Raw genomic sequence first — 18,563 nt, 5'->3', positions numbered from 1 at the left:
AAAATTTTAATCAGTCGTTTGTAACAATCACGGTATATTTTCTACTCTCGTAACAACGATACTTCTGTATTGTCTGTAAAATAATCGTTCAACATTTTCCACTTTTTTCTATATTGAAATATAAACTTGTAATAAATATTCATTTCTTTAATACTCTATCTTAGTTAATATCTTTAAATTTTAATAATTTCATATTCTCAGACAAAATGTTCTATTAACGACCAAGGTGAAATATTACTACAATCGAGATATAAATAATTACAAATATATATATATATATATATATATATATATATACACACATATACACGTCTATTAACCATGCATCAATAATAATTAAGGATATAAATATTACAACAAAAATGACTTCCATACTTTCCAAACGAGTATCACGATATCTCTGTGTGTACGGTATACCAGGAGCCGAAAATTGCTTCGCACATTCCAGTGTCCCGAGTTGCATCGTCCGAGCGTGCTTTCTATTCATCGAACACCATTTTACGTTCTTCTCGTCTCGCTTCGTCCTCGGCTATTGGTTTACCACTCGCATTCCTGTCCCGCGAGTAACAGGCTTGCATGAGTTCAAAGAAACCTACTTCCCGTTCAACCATGCGCTGGACCAATTGCGTGGCGACGTTTCGCGCGACACAGGTCACCTGCAGGCCTCGAAAACACGGAAGAAGAGAGAACGAGCCCCCGCCATCTTAACGATTCCGTGAAGTGACCAACGCGATTCGCTTTCGTTACCACGTTGCCATCATTGATCTACCTACCATTTGTTCACCACTCACTTTTGCGCTTCGTTCGTATCAGGTTGCTAGTGACGCGAGGAAGTCGTTTGAACGTGCGAGGCACGTGCTCGCGTACTACGCACGCGTGATCCACGTTCATTCACGTGCCACGGGACAATGGGAACGGAATTTATCGCGCAACGTTCGCGCGACTGTTCCATCGTACGTTCTTCGACGATCTGATTTCTCGAAACCGTTCATGAATTACTCGCAACTTATACTCGATCCCTTGAAACGTCTTTCGATCAGAATTTTACAATATTCTTTGTATCGATGTCAATCAAGAGAACAACATAATTTACATTCTTCGTTTCGAGGTGACTCCGTTACGTCATTTTCGAATAACATTATTTAACTTTTGTTTCAAACTTAACCGAATTGTGGTTTAAGTATCGGATAGGATAAAAGTTGATTCAACCGATTCCGATAGAAGTTGAAGATCGGATACTTTGTTAGTATAATAATTGGTTTATTTAGTTAATTTTTGTTGACATTGGTGTCTTATTATAGATTTTTCTTAAGGAACAATTGTCGATAATGTTATTAATATTTATTACTCGTCGGTTTGGGTAATTATCAACGTTAATGTCGATATTATAGGTATTGATTATTTGTGACCGTGGTGTGTGTCGTGTATTGATGTTCCAAGAGGGCGTGGAAACGGGAACAAAGGAAAGGCTATTGGAACGCTTAAATTTACCCGCCAATTTTCGTTGCCCGACTTTGTAGTAAGATGTCGGGCAATCAAATGATCTCGAGGTTGCGGGGAGAGATGATCGAGATGCTGCGACAGTGGACCGTTTCTCGAGATGATCTTCAACATCTTTGGACCAGGCTTGCATAGAAGGATAGGTGGTGTTCATTTCATCTTACAACTTGTTAGATCTCTGGACCAGTTCGACTGCTCAAGTCTGCCACTTCCTCTTCGTTCGCCCCCACCATCGCATTATCGATCAGATTGAAGTAGCAGAGTTGGACGTTACTCGTATATCTTGTTACTGTTCAATTATTCGTCGTATAAAAATGTACGCGTTTGTAAGAAATTAATTATTATACGTTTTCTGCGTTCGAATAAAATCATAACGATTGAGTAGCAAAACGTTAATACATGACAAGATCAGTTTTAAATCGTTGTAAGCAATTACTTAAGTATCGAATATTTATTAAAAATATTTTCAATCGTAACTTTCGATCATTCTTGATGGTAGAGGATTCCTACGATTATTAAAATAAAATGAAATAGTTGTCGCAGAAGTGGTGGAATATACGACAACAATTTTTTAATTTAATCTGTCTTACGGATGTTAAAAAATCGTGGTCGTGTATTAATAGAGTTATTACAAACGCGAGAAATAAAGTTGATTTTCTTTTGGTCAACAAGTAAAATCTCGTTGATAAGTTTCTCTTTCTTAAAAAATGTTTAACACGGTTTTCTTCTTTGAGATTAACTTGGCGACGATTTAAGAAATTTTTATTCGTCCCGCAGGCGAGGTTCGATTTTAATTTGTAAATTCCAATCGAGAAGAGATGCCTCGACGATGTGAATAAAACTTGCTTCCGCGGCACATATTATTCTGTCAATTTCCAAGCAACGGGAACATTAAATAAAAACAGCAGTATTGGCTCTCGTGGCTCGTTCGATGAAAATTATCTCGTAATCTCCGATAACGTAGAACAAAACGGACGTACGACCAATGTACACTACGTCTAAACCACATGACGAGATGATCTTCAGTTTCTACGTACCAGGATCGCATGAAATCGAGTGGAACTCTCGTGTCTCGCGCGACTGGACCACTTCTTTCATAATTCACCAACAGTTCCCCTCGTGTTTTCATAGACAGCCACCTCTCTCTCGATTCGATCGTTCTTCTACCCCTTTTCTTCATTCATGTCTCGCCCGACGAATATCAGGCGTCTTCGTTGTATCGTTCTGTCGAAAGGAGATGGTTCGTCGGTGTCGTTGTCTCTCACGGACTCGTCAGATTCGAAGTCTCGTCGGCAGTCGAAAGAAGGAATGTCGGATCAGTGGCTCATGCAGCTGAGAAAGTAACGAATGCTCGAAAAATGTTTGGTTATCCCCTTTGCTCGACTAGCAGGGATGTATATTGGCTTCGCGGTCAAACGGGCTTCGATTTGGGATGGCTCGAGGCTTTTTATAACAGGAGAGCAGAAAGGGATCTGGGTGCTTCTCGAGGGTAGTTTTCCAGTCGCATCGTTTCGACCGTTTTATTTCCGTGAGCTTTACAACGCTCTTTCGTACCCAGGGAACCCATTCGTTTCGATCCTTAATGGGTGGGTTGCTTTACCGCGGTATGCATTCTAACACGATGGTATTAATTTCTTGGCGGTTAAAGAAATGTGAAAAATTTAAATACACTTACTCCTCGTACATGTCGATTCGCTGTAATTGTTAAGCTCAGACATCTTAAAATCAGATTCTTTCGCTTTGTCTCGTCGAGTGACTTACATTAACTCGTTACCTACCGTACCGGTAGATACTCTTATTCATCGATTATTCGAATCGAGATCGTTATATTAAAAGTTCGTATTAATTAAATAAATTAAACTTGCGTTTGGCCTACGTATGCTACAAAACATTCGTTCCAATCTTATTGAGTTCGATACGCGAATCAACTCTTAATTCCCCGAGATCTCTGCGACTTTTCCAAAGTCTATTTTTACTCCGATAAAATTACTCCGTGCAAAATGTTACGCATTAAATGTATCTATACATCCAATTTTATATTTGACCCTATCGCATTCCTCGAATGTTTTCAACTGATTGTGTCCTCGTAAAATACCGTTTCTCTATTATCAAAGCTATTATACCAAATGCAATTGAATACTCCTGTATTTCCTTACTCTTCTCGTTTCATTGTAAAGTCAAAATGTTTCGTAGATTCGGGACATTTTTCGTTCAAAGTCCTCGAGTGGACGGTTGAACGAGACGTTCGAAGATCGAAGAAATTAAAGAGGGTAAAGAAAAATCGGCTACGATAAACGGAGTAACAGGCGTTTCGACAGGCATCGCGTGCGACGCCGGCGTCGCGAGCCCGTACGCGGGGGCGGATATGCACGCGGAGATATGCGCGCGACGGGGGTGGCGCGCTGGCGCTGTCAGCCATCATCGGCGGAGATCGATAACCCGGGATCGGTGTGTGTGCACACGTTCGGGAACCGCCAAGGAAACGCGAAAAAAAAGGGATCGAAGAAAAACGAAGAAGGGTGTACGTCGGGAGTAAAAAGACATCATAAATCGCGAGGCCGAACCACGACACCGGTTGCGAACCCTCTCGTTCGCCATACGATCCTGGCCATAGTGAGACGGCCGGTTGCTTAAGTGGCCGAACGTCAGGGTCCAAGGTCTCTCGGTCCTGTCTCCAGGCGGTCCGTTCGTCGAAAGTCGACCAGAGAAAAAGATGCTGCGGAGGTTTTTATCGGCTCCTTTCGAGGGACGAAGCGTCGCCGGTGCCCGCCACCCTGCCAGGCGAACATGCAACGACGAAGGTGCATTCCCGTGGTAGAGTCGCTGGAAGGGGACAGACCGGCGTACGCGTTACGCCTCGATCGGAGGGTGAAACCACCCTGCGGTCGGGGGATGCTTTGTAGTTCCCCTGATCGCCACGATTGACGCCACACGCTACATTCGTCGGCGTAAACATGGCTCGTGCGTTCGAGGTGTTACGTAGTTAAGGAAACGTACGAAATTGAAGGGAGATTAAGAATGCGAAAATAGCGAGCAATTAAATGAAATGCATCGTTACGGGTACAAATTCGCTTGGAGAGATGCAGAGAGCTAAGGAGACGTAAAAATTCAAGGGAAAACGAGGAAGTAAAAATAGTACAGAGTTAAGTAAAATAAATTGTTACGGAAATTTTCTGTTACAATGTTGGACTTATTCGTGTATCTTAAGAGTTATTTTACATGCGCAGCCGATTAGCTCGGCATTAATCGCGACGAAAAATCTTTCGTCGCGAGTAATACCGATTACCAGGTCTCACCACGTGGAGGTTGCTGCGAACGGAGACCCGGAGAGAGATAGATAGAATCGAAGTTCCATCGATCTCCCTCGATACGCAGTACAAAGGAAATTACTAAACCTTGGAGATGGAAGGAATCAAAGTTCCTTCGATCTCCTGGTTTAGTCCTGCCGAGCAATTACATGATGGAAAAATGAGGCAAAATTGGGAAAGACGCGACGCGAACCGTGGAGTTGGTCGAACTAGGTCCATCCCGTTTCTCTTCAGTGGGTCCGATTCAAGAGGAAACGAGCGACGCCTCCACTCCCCTAGAGGAGTGCCCCGTTGCTCCAAACTCCGGAGCCAGCCGCTAAGCGAGAAACTGGCTCACGTGGGATTCACACAGAGAGGGTCTTATCCTGGAGGCTTCCACAAGGACCGGCAAAAATGCCTGCTCCTGTGTTCGCAACATGCCCCCTCTGGAAGCGGACACACCGGAAGAGACGGCGATAGACCGTTCGGACCACCTCCACGGCCGGTCACTTGCTTATGCAACAAGCAGAGGTTTTAGTAATTTCGTTTGTACTGCGTATCGAGGGAGATCGATGGAACTTTGATTCCATCTATCTCTCTCCGGGTCTCCGCTCGCAGCAACCTCCACGTGGTGAGACCTGGTAATCGGTATTACTCGCGACGAACAATAATCCTTTGTTGCGAGTAATGTCGAGCTAATCGGCTGCGCATCTAAAATAGCTCTTAAGATACACGAATAAGTCCAACGTTGTAACATAGAAAATTTTTGTAATACTTATAGAACTCTGAACATTTGAATAAAATATATGTTTTCCCTTTCTTTCCTCGGTGTGATTATATGTCATGGTACAGAGAAAGAGATATTAACATCGAGGTATTGATTGACCATATCTTTTTCTATGATAATTGTTAAAATATTCCAAGTTCTTTTTTGTTCTCATACTTGAGATGTGCTCTTCGTTTCATCGGTTCTCATATCAAGAATGTTTTTTTATTAGATATGTGCAATAAAAATTGTCATGCGTCGTAAACGAATGATTTATAGTCATACACGTGGCAAATATTTTTTTCCTTTGTGTGTATAAAACGACAATTTATGAACAATTACCGATTGTTTCGATTTGAATGTGTGAAACAGGAGGTTAAGGATTACTGGAAACCAATAAGAGAAAGAGGTTTGTCGATGCCATTACCACTTGAACAGGGTTACAGAATCATTAATAGGAGTAATGGTCTACGACATCATTTGAAGGGGTTGTTGCAGGGCGAAATTGTAATGAAAATTTTTACGAATTCACGATTTGTTTCATTAATCTCCGTAAAATGGCATTAATTGTATTAAAAGTACCGCGTTAAAGAATTATTTATTTATTCGGTTCAAGGTGGTCCTTTTTGCTATGTATACAAACCTCTCGAAAACCAAACTGATTAATTCCATTATCTGTAAAGTTCTCAATTTTAACTAAAATTAAAGAATGGTATTTAATATCATCAATTTTGTCTACTTTAATCAGCCAGTGATTCAATTATACAAAAAATGTTAAACAGACTCTCTGCGGTGAGAAAAGACAATAAAGAGGCTATTCAATAGTATGAACTCATTTCACGTGGACAATATGGGCAACGAAATCGTCGACAAAACGGTCAAATTCATTTCAACTGTATCCGTTCAAAATACACTAATTTCATACAGGATTGCAAAAGTTGTTTGCCTGAAAAAATTATCTTCCGAAATTGGGTCACATAAAATTATCTCATGTCTATCCGATGTCGCGTAGTACTCCGCATAAACCTGATCGATATAATGCGAATTAAACGTTCGAGAATAAAGAATATTCTCCAAAACTGTTCGATGTTAAATCGCTGAAGAAAAAATTCAAGATATCCACAGATTGAAAAGTAACTCTTGTCGGTAAACAACCATTCGACAACAGCTCTTCGTTAATAACGTACACAGCAGGAATCTCAATTCAGAAGTAAATCCAATTAAAAAAAAATGAAACATCAAGTACTCGCTAATAACCCGTACACTTGATCCAGTAAAATTCTAAACTTCGAACCTCTCCGAAAAAATCTCAAACATTTCATTACACTTAATTACTTATTCGCTGGTTAATCGAATCCTCGAGCACCAACGAGAACCTCCACAACCCTTGATCTCCGTTCGCCGAGATAAAAATTATTTTTCAGTCCCGATCGACCCTCTCTCCTCGATAAAACGAATATACTTTCACCCGATTCCTCTCCCGTAACGCGTTCGCGTCGAGATAGGCGCAAACGTAAGACAATCGACGCCCGGGCGAATCTTGAGAGAACTTGAGGTATCGAGAGTTCATCAGCGCGCCAGGGGTGCGTATCGGCGGTTCGATAGCCAATAAATACGGGGTGCTCGACGATCGGGAATAGGAATTCCCGATTGGTTCGTGGAACGGGGCTGCATACGAGAACTAGAGGTTCCGACCGCGCGGTGAGAATCGATAAATCGAACGTGTTCGCTCGCACGCTCGGCGTAGACTCGACCGGAAATGGAGCAGGCCGTCATCAATTCCAGAAGGTCGGGCCAATATTTCCGATATTCGTGTCTTATCGGTTTCCAATTGGCGCGCACCCTCGACGGGGTGGTTTCGGTCCAAGGACGATCCCTTTGTTGTACCGGCCCTCGAGGGTGGCGACGACTTGAATTTTCTGCCGGCTACCCTTGTCCAAGAGCCCGTACACTTTGTGTTTATTGGAAAACAAGGGCGGTTCGGTAGCAGGATAACACGAGGCTGCAGGTGGTGATTTTCAACCCCTGCGGAGGAGGGTGTCCCGCACCCCGTTATTCATTAAACGTGTTACGGTACAGTCATCGACCCCCGCGACCATATTCGTGGATTCTATTTCTCCGCAGGGGCTTCCCGCAGCTGGCTTCCCATCGATTTTAGGGGAGTCGTGGGTGTCCGGGTCGGTTGTATAATTGGTGAGAAAAAATATTGGAACAGTGAAGGCTAATGGAGGTGGTGGGAACGTCGATTGTTCCGAGACATCGATTATCCGCTCTGTAGACAATTTTATATGTACGTATGTATTATATATATATTTTAGAAATACCAGTGTAATATATACTACAATAGAAAATTATACAATATACTATTAATAGAAAATACCAGTGTAATATATTATATTACAGTATACATTACACTGATATTTTCTATTCTGTATTATCAGAATTAGTTCTTGTTATTTATATTTGTCTTTATTGTTATTCACTTATAGAATATCTCTGTACTTATTATCTATAATCCACTTAACTGTAGGTTTATTTGACATTACATAGAACGCTCTGGTATCACAGTATTCAGTGTGATACGAAATGTCTAATTCGATAAAGAATAGTGGATAGTCAAATATTTACACAATTCTCCACACCCACTACTTAAACGAAAATATACTTTTCTTTCTCAAACGCAACGGAAATAAAAATTGATCGTCAGCGTTTCGTTATTATACCCTATTACTCTCGATACCGTGTTGAATTTATTATCAGCACCGTTGTTTAAATTCCGCGATCGATTTTGTGGGGAAAGAAAGCACGAGTCGCGTGAATTTCCTAGCAAGAGACACGAGCGGAATTCGAGCTTCAAAGCTCGTCATCTCGTGTCTCACGATTACTCGTAACTGTTTCTTTTTCCACAAAAGAGAGAAAGACGTACGCGTATGATCGATGCTTCAAAGGAACCGAGCTCGAGCGAATCGAATCTCCGCATAAAAATAAAATCGTTCGATTTAAAAATATCCGTTAGCGAAGACTGGCGTCGTTGGTGTCGATCCGTCTCCAAGAGAAACATGTACCGAGGAACGTAACGTGGTACTTCAAAGGTTCGGAAATAACCGGGGAGCACGCGTTTCTTTGATCTTAAAAAGCGAACGAGGTGTGCCAAACAGATTAAACCGACGTCAAGGAGGTGGCCTGTGCTCGTTGTCATGATATTAGAGAAGTATCAACATTGCGGGAGTTTGTTCCGATCCCCTTCAATGAATTAACGCTTCGAACGATGACGTCGCGAAACTCGTTGGGTGGAAGAGATTGGACCACCTCCATTGTGGAGAACGCGCGGCAAAGGGGAACAGGCAGCAAGATGGAACGGAGCCATTCATGGAAAGAAATGGGTTAGAACAGACGAGACATGCGATTATTAGGAACGTAGAAACGTCGAGAAACGAGTTCGGCACCACGGTGTCGATCGACATAACGGTTGTAGGCGTCACTGAAACATTGTGACGCAGTGTCCACGAACACCAACGTGGTGACAATAAAGCATCGCGATGACTGTCGAGAAATAATTGAGCGCGTGCATTTGTACACGACGCTGTACCAAGTTCGAGATACGCATTATCGGTTGACAAGAAACGAGCGAGTAACGGAGAACATATTTATTCGAGTATACGCAATACTGTCGGGATGCACGACACGCAAGATTTATAATGCGAATCGTAGTCTGTTTTTATTAATTCAGGAGACAGGGGACCCGAGTACAATAATAACGCTTATTCGAGACGGCGTTTATGTTTAGTATTTTTGTATATTCATGTGTGTGTATATTGGCTTGTTTGGAAAGTCATTTCGTTTTCCAAAATGGAGAATGTATAATTGAATAAAATGTTTATACACTTTAAAGAAATCGTGTTTCATTTTCACCAAAAGAAACGAAATAACTTTGCGAACAATACAATATTTATGGTTTCTCTTAAATGTAAATTTTAATATTGTTAATTATATACGATATTTTTTTCTGGACGAAGAGAAACGATTGACGTAAATTTATTTTGTTATGTTTATTATGTTATTATTGTATAGTATCCGTGAGGGTCGATGATTGGTAAATAGTAGTAAGACGAACAGTAATAAAATTTGCTTCAAGCTGAGAGTTATTAGCGGTTGAATAAAATATAATGGAAATATTTACAATAATTATCGTTCTTCTTGGAAATAAAATTGGAAATGAAATTGGAGCAATTGAATTCGATATATTCTATAATATATATTTGGAACTGAAGTTTCGTATTAAAACACTGACCTCACTGTTTCGGTAACGAAGAGTCGTTTCTATATCGTACTACGATATAGATACTGTCATGTATTTAATAATAATTATACATCGTTATTGCAACACTTTGCAGTACGTATCGAAGACTTGCATAGAGCACATTACGTAATGATAAAAATACACTTGGAGTGCAACAACGTACCGCTGTCGAGCTCATCGTAGAATTTGTTACGTATCACGCGAATAAATTCCTGCATTTGCTAAATAAACATTCGTAATTATGTAACTTTGCGAAGAAAATGTTGGTAATGTGTTCGTCGTGGGATTCGAATGTTCTGTAAAAATTCGCGAAGGGAATAGGGCCGCTAGGAACGAGAAACAATTCTGATAGGGCGTAACGTTGCAATTTTCCACGTATATGCGGCGGGGATGTAACAAATCGTTGTAAACGAAGTAAAGTTTGCAATTACCCAGGAAAACAGAAGGTACAGCGATGTATTACCGATAAAGCGTGGCCGCGTTACATTTGTAAAGTTCACCTACTCGCCACGTGGTAACCTGTTACGCGACGCGACATTTTGTATTTAAAAAAAAGCTCGTTTACCGGCGCTTATTGAACGTAAGATTGTTCGACGTGTTCCCCCACTACCGATACCACTGGAATTTATCGAAGCTGTTTTTTTTTTTTATCGTGGAAACCTCCGATGCATTTGAATATTTACTGCTACAGTGCTCGTCGAGTATACGTGCGTAATTCATTCGCAAATAATTTAACAATTCGCGACAGTTTACAAATACAATTAACGTAACGTGTACGTGTAACGTAAAAATATTCAAAGAGAATTATTTATCGTATTTACGATAATTCTGAACCGTAGCACTTGCGTTGCCTCGAGTGAATTCCGTTCAATCGAGAAATCAAACGCTCTTTAAACGAACATTGTTAAAATAATTCATTTACTTATTGTATAATATACATTTACATATTATATTGCAATAGATAAGAATTTTAATATCGAGTGTAATGAGTGTACCGTAAATAATTTTCCACAAGCTCGTTACTGTGTATAAAATTTCAACGAAATTAAAGTATTTATCAGAGGCGTTGGGAATTTTACCGCGTCGGTGAAGTTTGTTAAACAAAAGTATCGAGAAGTTCGATATCTCCGAATACTTACCGCTGCAGTGCTCGTGCAATGTACGTGCCTAAATTTATCACAAATAATTCAATCTGAAAATATTCAGACAGAATTATTTACCATCTTTACGATAACTCTGAATCTAAGTATTCGCGTTGTCTCGGGCGAATTCCGCACGATCGAGGAATCAAACGTTCTTCGTTCCATTATTGTTAAAATAATTCATTTATTTGTTCGTATACTGTAAAGAAGGATTTTAAATATCGAGGGTAATAAATGTACCGTAAGTAACTTTCTACGAAGCTCCGTTATTGTACGTAAAATCATAACGAATGATAATTAAAATGTTTGTCGGAGACGTTGGGAATTTTACCGCGTTGGAGTACGTTCGACAAAAGTAGTATCGAGCTCGCTAAAAGTGCTCAGTGACGCGTGAAGGTGAATCTGGTGGTTTCTTCGTGACGTCGTTATAATTTCCTGTCATTAACGTACGCATACACGATACCAAATGTGTGTCGCGCGTGTGGTGTGTGTACTACGCTCGGAGCCCCATTCATCTTACCCCGCTCGTTGTCAATGACCATTTTTTGTTTACAGATATTGGATAAGTGACAGCGCGAGGTAGCAGGGACGTATAACACGCAGGGACACGCGTGCATAGCGACGTGGGGCGTAGACCGCTGTTGCGGACATTAATTAGGGTGGAACAATAGAGAACGAGATTTTTTACCAGGAACACATCGCGCAAAAGAGGTCGAGGCGTGGGAGTAGCGTTGCGCTCGATGTCGGCAAATCGAACAGTGGCAGCTCCCACCCAACAAATCGCCCGCGTGATTCTCGTTTTTTAAATCGACTCCGACGAAAAATCGAACGAAACGAGATAGAAACGTTCGTTGATTACCTACCCTGTTTTGCATGTATCAAGAGATACGTACCGAACACGAAGGAATTATTATTTGGGTAATTTATTTTTCGTAACGGATGCAATGCACATATTTTTTTTTTGTGCACTCCACGGTATTGGTCCGGAGATATTTGTAACTCTGTTTGGTAATTCGTGAGTACGTTGAATATAAATTTCTGCCTCGAAGAAATTTGAGAGAATTATTTATGGAAAATTGTAAAACTTTGTATCGATCTTGCGACACTGCTTCGGAGCAAATAATGGTTTTCAATCTATCGAATTGTACGAAACGTGCTGATAAATGTTATTTTGAATGTTAATGTTTTATGTAGAATCAATGGTAGTTTCTTGAAAAAATGTAAACGTTTCGAAGTATCTTAGTGGGGGAATTTAGTAAATAAAAAAGAGTTGTGTAAAATTGTACCATTGTTGGTAGTTGTATAATATTTTTATTAATGCATTAATGTATCGGTTTAGTAAAAATGTCAGACTAAGAAACTTATCCTAATTTAATTATTCTTAACCGTGGAAGCGAGTTGTGACTGATCATTTTATCTCTTTGTATAACGATTTTTCATTAATCGGAGCAATTAATGCAAATGAAAAATGTGATAATTGTATCACGCGTGTAATTAGAATAAAGTACATGCGGTAATGTATATGTTACACATAGGCATTGTAAGGACACGAAGGAATGAAGGGCTTGAGAGGCAATGCGTGGCCTTACCAAGGAATCAGCCCCCATAGGGAGTGTTCAAAGGGTCCGACCACTTTCCATGTGTACCATATATAAATACACACATCCAGAAGACGCACGTACGCACACTTTATTATGTACAGTGCCGATTAAAAGTTTACGATGACACTCCCTTCGCGAGAAAAAGTCGAGTTCCGACAAAACAATTCTGCAAAGTGAGTTCTACGTACGAAACAAATTCAAATTCAATAAACAACGTATCGAATAAAAATGACATTGCTTTAAAGATTAAAATTTCAGGAACTATGGTAATTTTTATACATCGAAAAATCAATATCTTTGGACTTGTAATTAAAACGTTGATAGTAAAAAAATACGTAACGACAGAAGATAGAACACGTAAAGTTTCAGATAGACCTCGAAACAATAGTGTTGGTTACTTTGACTGAATTTATTAATTGGTTAAATGTGACCAAAAAAATGATTGATAAAAAATACTTTGTAAGAACTAACGATCAAATTGTTATTCTGTCTCGGACGAAGGACATGTATCTCGAGTTGCTTAAAATTATGTTAAACGATATCCTCTATCCTAATCAGAGTTCATAATACGACAATTGTATCAATCATTAGACAAAGATATTCCGAGGCCGAGAAAATTTTTCTAATAAAATTAATACGATAGTTTAACTAAGCTTCGTTCGTCTACTTCTCTCAATTTTAAAAACTCGTCGATAGTTTACCATTTTTCATAGTACGTTTCTTTCGTTGCAGTTTTACGTAATTTCGGTGATTTTCAGTTAAGATTAATCTTCCTCCCAGTTTCATCGATGCTTTCTTGAACGACTCTTCGTTACTTCGATGGTTATTGATTCCATTCACTATGGAACATTCGTGTCCGATCGAACGTTTCGAGGATTCGTTAAATTTCATTTGAAATTCTCGTCGGCAACTTTTTAGTCGACACTGTACACTCGCACGCGGCCACACCATAACTTTGCCACGCTTTACAGACTGGTTAGGCTCACGCACTGCTGTACGAGCGTGAGTTATCGGGGAAGCATGATCTCTGCTGCTTCGCTCCTTTGACTCCTCCTTTGCTCCTTTTTGGAGGCCGAGGCCAAAGCCTGACTGCGGTCCAACTGTGCAAGGAACGCATAAACAACGAGTATCCTGGAGATACATCACGCGACATCCAATTCAGGGAAACACTTCCTCGCGCGCGAATCGAAGTGGAAGAGGTAGAACAAAGCCGCAAATGAGGCGTGAAGTAGGCTCCCGCATACGTGAATATGTGAATAGGAGGAACGACGAGAAGAAGATACAAACCTACAAGGTTACTTCCTTCTTTCCCTGGGTTATTCTTAAACTTGACACGTAACACTCGAGAAATTCACGACTCATTGCCCTTGATACCTCCTCCGCTTCTTTCGCCGATCGTATTTTTTTCTTATGCGAGCAACATATTTATAGACGAGTAAAATTTGATTCGAATACTCGATACCTAGTTGACGAATAAAATCAATTTGCAGCGATTTATTTGCAACGTTTTTTCGATGAATTACTCGTATAAATGGTCATCCGTTCGTACAATTTCATATTACAATTAAAATTATAATTTTTATCGGACGAGTTACGAATAGAAAATTGTGTATTCTTTGCTCGTTGTTAGAGATACTTATTTAGACGAATGCGGAAAAATTTCATGGTTTGGAAATCAAATTGGAATTTAAATATTACATTCTTGTAAGATGTAAACAAATACATATCAAATATTGAAATAAAAGTGTTCCATTCCAGATTAATATTACGATTTAAAAAGTATTTTAAACGCGCCAGTTTCTGGCAGTAAAAGAGCTTCGACCGTAAAGGGTTGAATTTAAATTGAAATTTTTCGAACACGTTCACCGATGAATCGGCGTATAATTTTATTCAAGGAAGTCCTTTTCGTTGAAACGAGACTCGTGATTTCAAACTCGTTTCCGTTGCATTAATTCCCAAACAGATACCCTGTAGCTGTGTCATTGCGTGCTATATATAGTGCCAGACAAAGAGCTCGTCGCTTCGGTGTCCACAGATGCAATTCACGTAGCCTCGCTCGAGACGAATTCCCCATTCGTTGGAGGAATGCGCACGTGGCACGCACATTACGTCACCTTATCTACACACGCATTATTAGGGTTGCAGGACGTGTTCGCTCTTCCCTTTACGTTCGCAACACGTGGTCGCGCGGGTTGTGAGTGGCCTTACTGTTCAACCAAGTACGAGCCACGTGCATGCATGCCTGTAATAATGGGTGGTAAATTCTGAAGCGTTGAACAAAGAAAAAACATGCGGAGCAACAGGAGAACACGAAGCGAGGGGGGTTGCACGGTGAACCTGTGCGAGTCGGTGATCCTTTTATTGTGACCTTCTTACACCCGAGTGGATCAACTATGGAGGGCTGAAATCCCCTCCTGCATCGGAACGGGAGATATCGAGTAAGGAGGTTTGATAGAATTCACGGTGAAACGACAATAGGAGAGAATGTTGACGTCCATTTTTTCTCAGAACGACCGAGTCCTCTGCAAAAGTGTTGATAACTTTGTTTGTCCATTGGTATTCAAAGTATGAGATATTGTAAATAAACGAACTCGATACACAAGGTGCGAAGGTAATAGATATTGCAAATAATAATTTCTCCAAACGTCTAATTTATGTATATAGTGCGATAAGGATTTTCATGTTTTGAAGATTCTAAGGAATAAGATAATCATGAGAAGGGTTGGAAATTTTAATTGAAAAGAATAAGATACGATGACATTTAACTTCAATGTTTCAAGTTATTGAATAAATGGTGGACCAAATAGGCTTAATATTTTTACAGGTACTTTTTAATACCTTGTTCGTTTGTGAATACTGTAAAATATGTTACTGACTTGAAATTGAATCAGTTCGAACAGAGTATAATGGATACATTAATTTTGATGTGGAGAATTTTGAGAAAGAGAATCGAATAGGGGCTTGATAAAGTTTGTAAGGAGGGTCGATGATCAGAACGATCAGAAATGAGTGTAAGAATATTCTGAAGTATTAGCTGCAAACGTTCAACTACTTTTATAAAAAAATATTCTAGCGTTCGTTTACTATTCTTTTACACTTTGAGTTCTATGGTATTCAAAAAGCGTGCTAATGGTAGACTTTAACGATTGGTGAATACAGTGTGTTCTAAGAAACTCTGAGGTCTCCTGCTACTTGAGTAATGGTCACGCGGAATGCTCACCAAAGGACGCTTGACCGCATCCGAACAATGGCGCTGAGAACATAGATCGGGGTAAGAACCAGGATCACAGAATCTGGCAGGGATGAATGATGCGCCAGCACATGGAACTACTATTTTTTCGACGTTAATTTTCGTGGAGTGTGGGGGAAAATGATAGATTTCGAGTTAAATGGACAATTCCATAGTCTTCGAATAAACTCTAACGATAATGTATCCTCGAAGAATCTTTTTACCACTTTTCATCTACATGTATCTTTCGTAGATAATTTAACCACCAATATCTTGAAAAGTTGTGAAAGTCGAAAATTGTACGAACGATAAAATTTTTGAAATATTTTCTTCGATCGCAGCTGTAGTCGATGTCTTCTAATATTATTAAATATTCCACGGAGTTTTGATTCTTTGAAATATAGTATTTAAGAAACGTGCGAACGTTGTGAGAACTTTTTAAATAATTTATTATTTCTCGAGAATTTAAATTATGTTATTGTACGTGTAAATATAATGTGTATTGTCATTTAATCGATTGGGTTTACGGATTAATACATGTTCCGATGTCTCGGTACACTGTATAGAAATTTAATTCAACAGGTGTGGTCACGATACGCTGCAAGAGTTATTGCCAAGTGTGGAGATTAGGAAGGGGATTAGGAAAGATACGTGGACGATGAACCAGTACTAGTTTCTCTGCCGGTTGTTGGTAAATCGTGGTTTAGAATCAACCGGGTAACAGATTCGACGTGGAGGTAGCTAGAGGAGCTAAACGAGCTTAGGATAGCGCCGCGAAGAACGCCTAAACGCTATACCTGGCCATGCGGAGTTTACGTGTGTTCGTAGCCCATTACTATGTTACTACGATGACCATCTCGTGGCTGGTCAGTTCTCATTCATCGCACGTCAATCAACTTCATTCATATTCCTCGTTCATTTACTCGTGCAGTAAACATTGCGACAAAATTTTTATTTGTTCACAGTTATTGTTTCTGACCATCGATCGCAAAGTATATAAATTTTTCAAATTTTGAAAAGAAGTTTAAATGAAAATTATTTAAAATAATTTTCGCGCGAATGTCACATAGGTGCTTTGTACTATTTACGGTGGATGTATTTATATAAAATACGATACGTAAGAGATAATTCTATAGCAGAGTTTTTATTGCTCGTATTATTACTAAAATTTTTTAAAATAATATACATGTTATTAATAAATGTCAAGCAATTTATTCGAAATTTAATAGAAGTCTATTGAGAATATGACTGATAGATTTTCTAGGATAAAATAGTGGCGATATTAAATTATGTGTGTTATTATGTAATATAATATTGTATATGTGTTTATTATATGTGTATATCGTATGTAATAATATTAAATGATAATGAATGAGGAAAAACATTGTGTTTCTATTTACAAGACTTAGAATTGAGAGAATTAAAGGTACAAAATGTTTAAAATAAAAAAACTTGTTATTTAAAAACAAAATCAGATTTGGAGGCGCCGGGTATCGATCCCGGTACCTCTCGCATGCTAAGCGAGCGCTCTACCATCTGAGCTACGCCCCCTGTTGAAGTAACCGAGATTGTTGTAGTTTATAAGTCCATGAATCCAGATAAACAAACAATTAACTCGAACTTTATCCCCAACAAAACTAACATAGCAAAATTAGAAGAACCTTTTCGATTAAATGTATTACTAAAGCATGATATTACTCTTATTTTTTATATAATTATCTTTTAATGTTTAAAGATACGTTAAATAAAAAATTAACAATTGGCAAGGCGATCGTAGATTTTGTTTTCGTTCGTTGAAATTCAATGTTCCTCGATTTCGAACGTCAAACGATTTATACGAACAACGAACTGAATGGAAATACTGTCGGAATGTTATGAATAAACAAAATCGTGTTTCTTGCAAGACAGTAAGTATGTAGAGTAAGAGAGGTATTTTAAAGTTACAATTACATTATTGACGAAAATTGTGTCTGTGTTTCGAGGTAGGTTTAGGAAAATTAATGTGAAACGTGTGGATTCGAATTTTTCGCGCTTTGACATGTGTCGCGCAATTCAACCCTTTCCCCACTCGTTTCGTTTGCTTTCTCATTTGATCACGTGGCGCCACCGAGTTCCCAGGATTGTAGAAAAGTAAAAGAGGATACGGTCCAAGACTACACACTATAGCACACTACCTTCGAGAGTTACTTGTTTCGCGCTTATTGGCACTCCACGGGATCTTATCTCCAATGTTTACTTCACCGTTAAATGGCAAACTGTGATTACTAAATCTTCTAAATTTCAAACTGTTGATTTCACCTGTTCTACATTCGATGCTCCAGGCGTCAAATAAAAAAAATTTAATTCAATTTGCAAGGTCTATTTCAATTTTCATTGGAAAAAATTGGGTCGAAGTGTAATCTTCTAAATCTTCTTTTCGCAGCCTAATTTGACAATGACGTAACATTTTTCAAACATATTGTATTATAAGTATAATCAGCAACGTTTACATTTTGGAAAGAAAGTTCTTCAATTATAGATATTAATAAAGACGAATCTAACTTTTTACAATTTTCTTGAGTCCAACTGTTAAACAACTTAGATATTTAAAACAAATATTGTAATACAAATAATGTGGTCTACATTACTAATTTGAACAAATATTGATGACATTCTTAACCCTTACCGCTCCTATGTCGAACTACAGTCAACACTATACAACTACCTTACTACTTAATATAAACGAAAAATATATTTGT

General features: G+C 39.1%; 1 protein-coding gene, 1 long non-coding RNA gene and 1 other non-coding gene across 3 annotated transcripts in view; 1 reads left to right on the top strand and 2 right to left on the bottom strand.

Annotated features, from left to right (window-relative positions):
• The window catches only part of LOC143150256 (xaa-Pro aminopeptidase 1), a 50,117-nt gene that overhangs the window by 15,935 nt on the left and 15,619 nt on the right, over nt 1–18,563 (bottom strand). The gene's annotated exons all lie outside the window — the stretch shown is intronic.
• Nucleotides 10,900–12,614, top strand: LOC143150563 (uncharacterized). The gene is made up of 3 exons (XR_012993103.1): nt 10,900–11,012; nt 11,551–11,913; nt 12,531–12,614. It is a non-coding gene; the product is annotated as an uncharacterized LOC143150563 (long non-coding RNA).
• On the bottom strand, nt 17,304–17,376 carry Trnaa-agc (transfer RNA alanine (anticodon AGC)). Its single transcript has one exon. It is a non-coding gene; the product is annotated as a tRNA-Ala (tRNA).

Source organism: Ptiloglossa arizonensis, chromosome 8 (genome assembly GCF_051014685.1).
Source record: "Ptiloglossa arizonensis isolate GNS036 chromosome 8, iyPtiAriz1_principal, whole genome shotgun sequence".
Classification (NCBI taxonomy): domain Eukaryota; kingdom Metazoa; phylum Arthropoda; class Insecta; order Hymenoptera; family Colletidae; genus Ptiloglossa; species Ptiloglossa arizonensis.
This window is presented reverse-complemented; position numbering and strand designations above follow the sequence as displayed.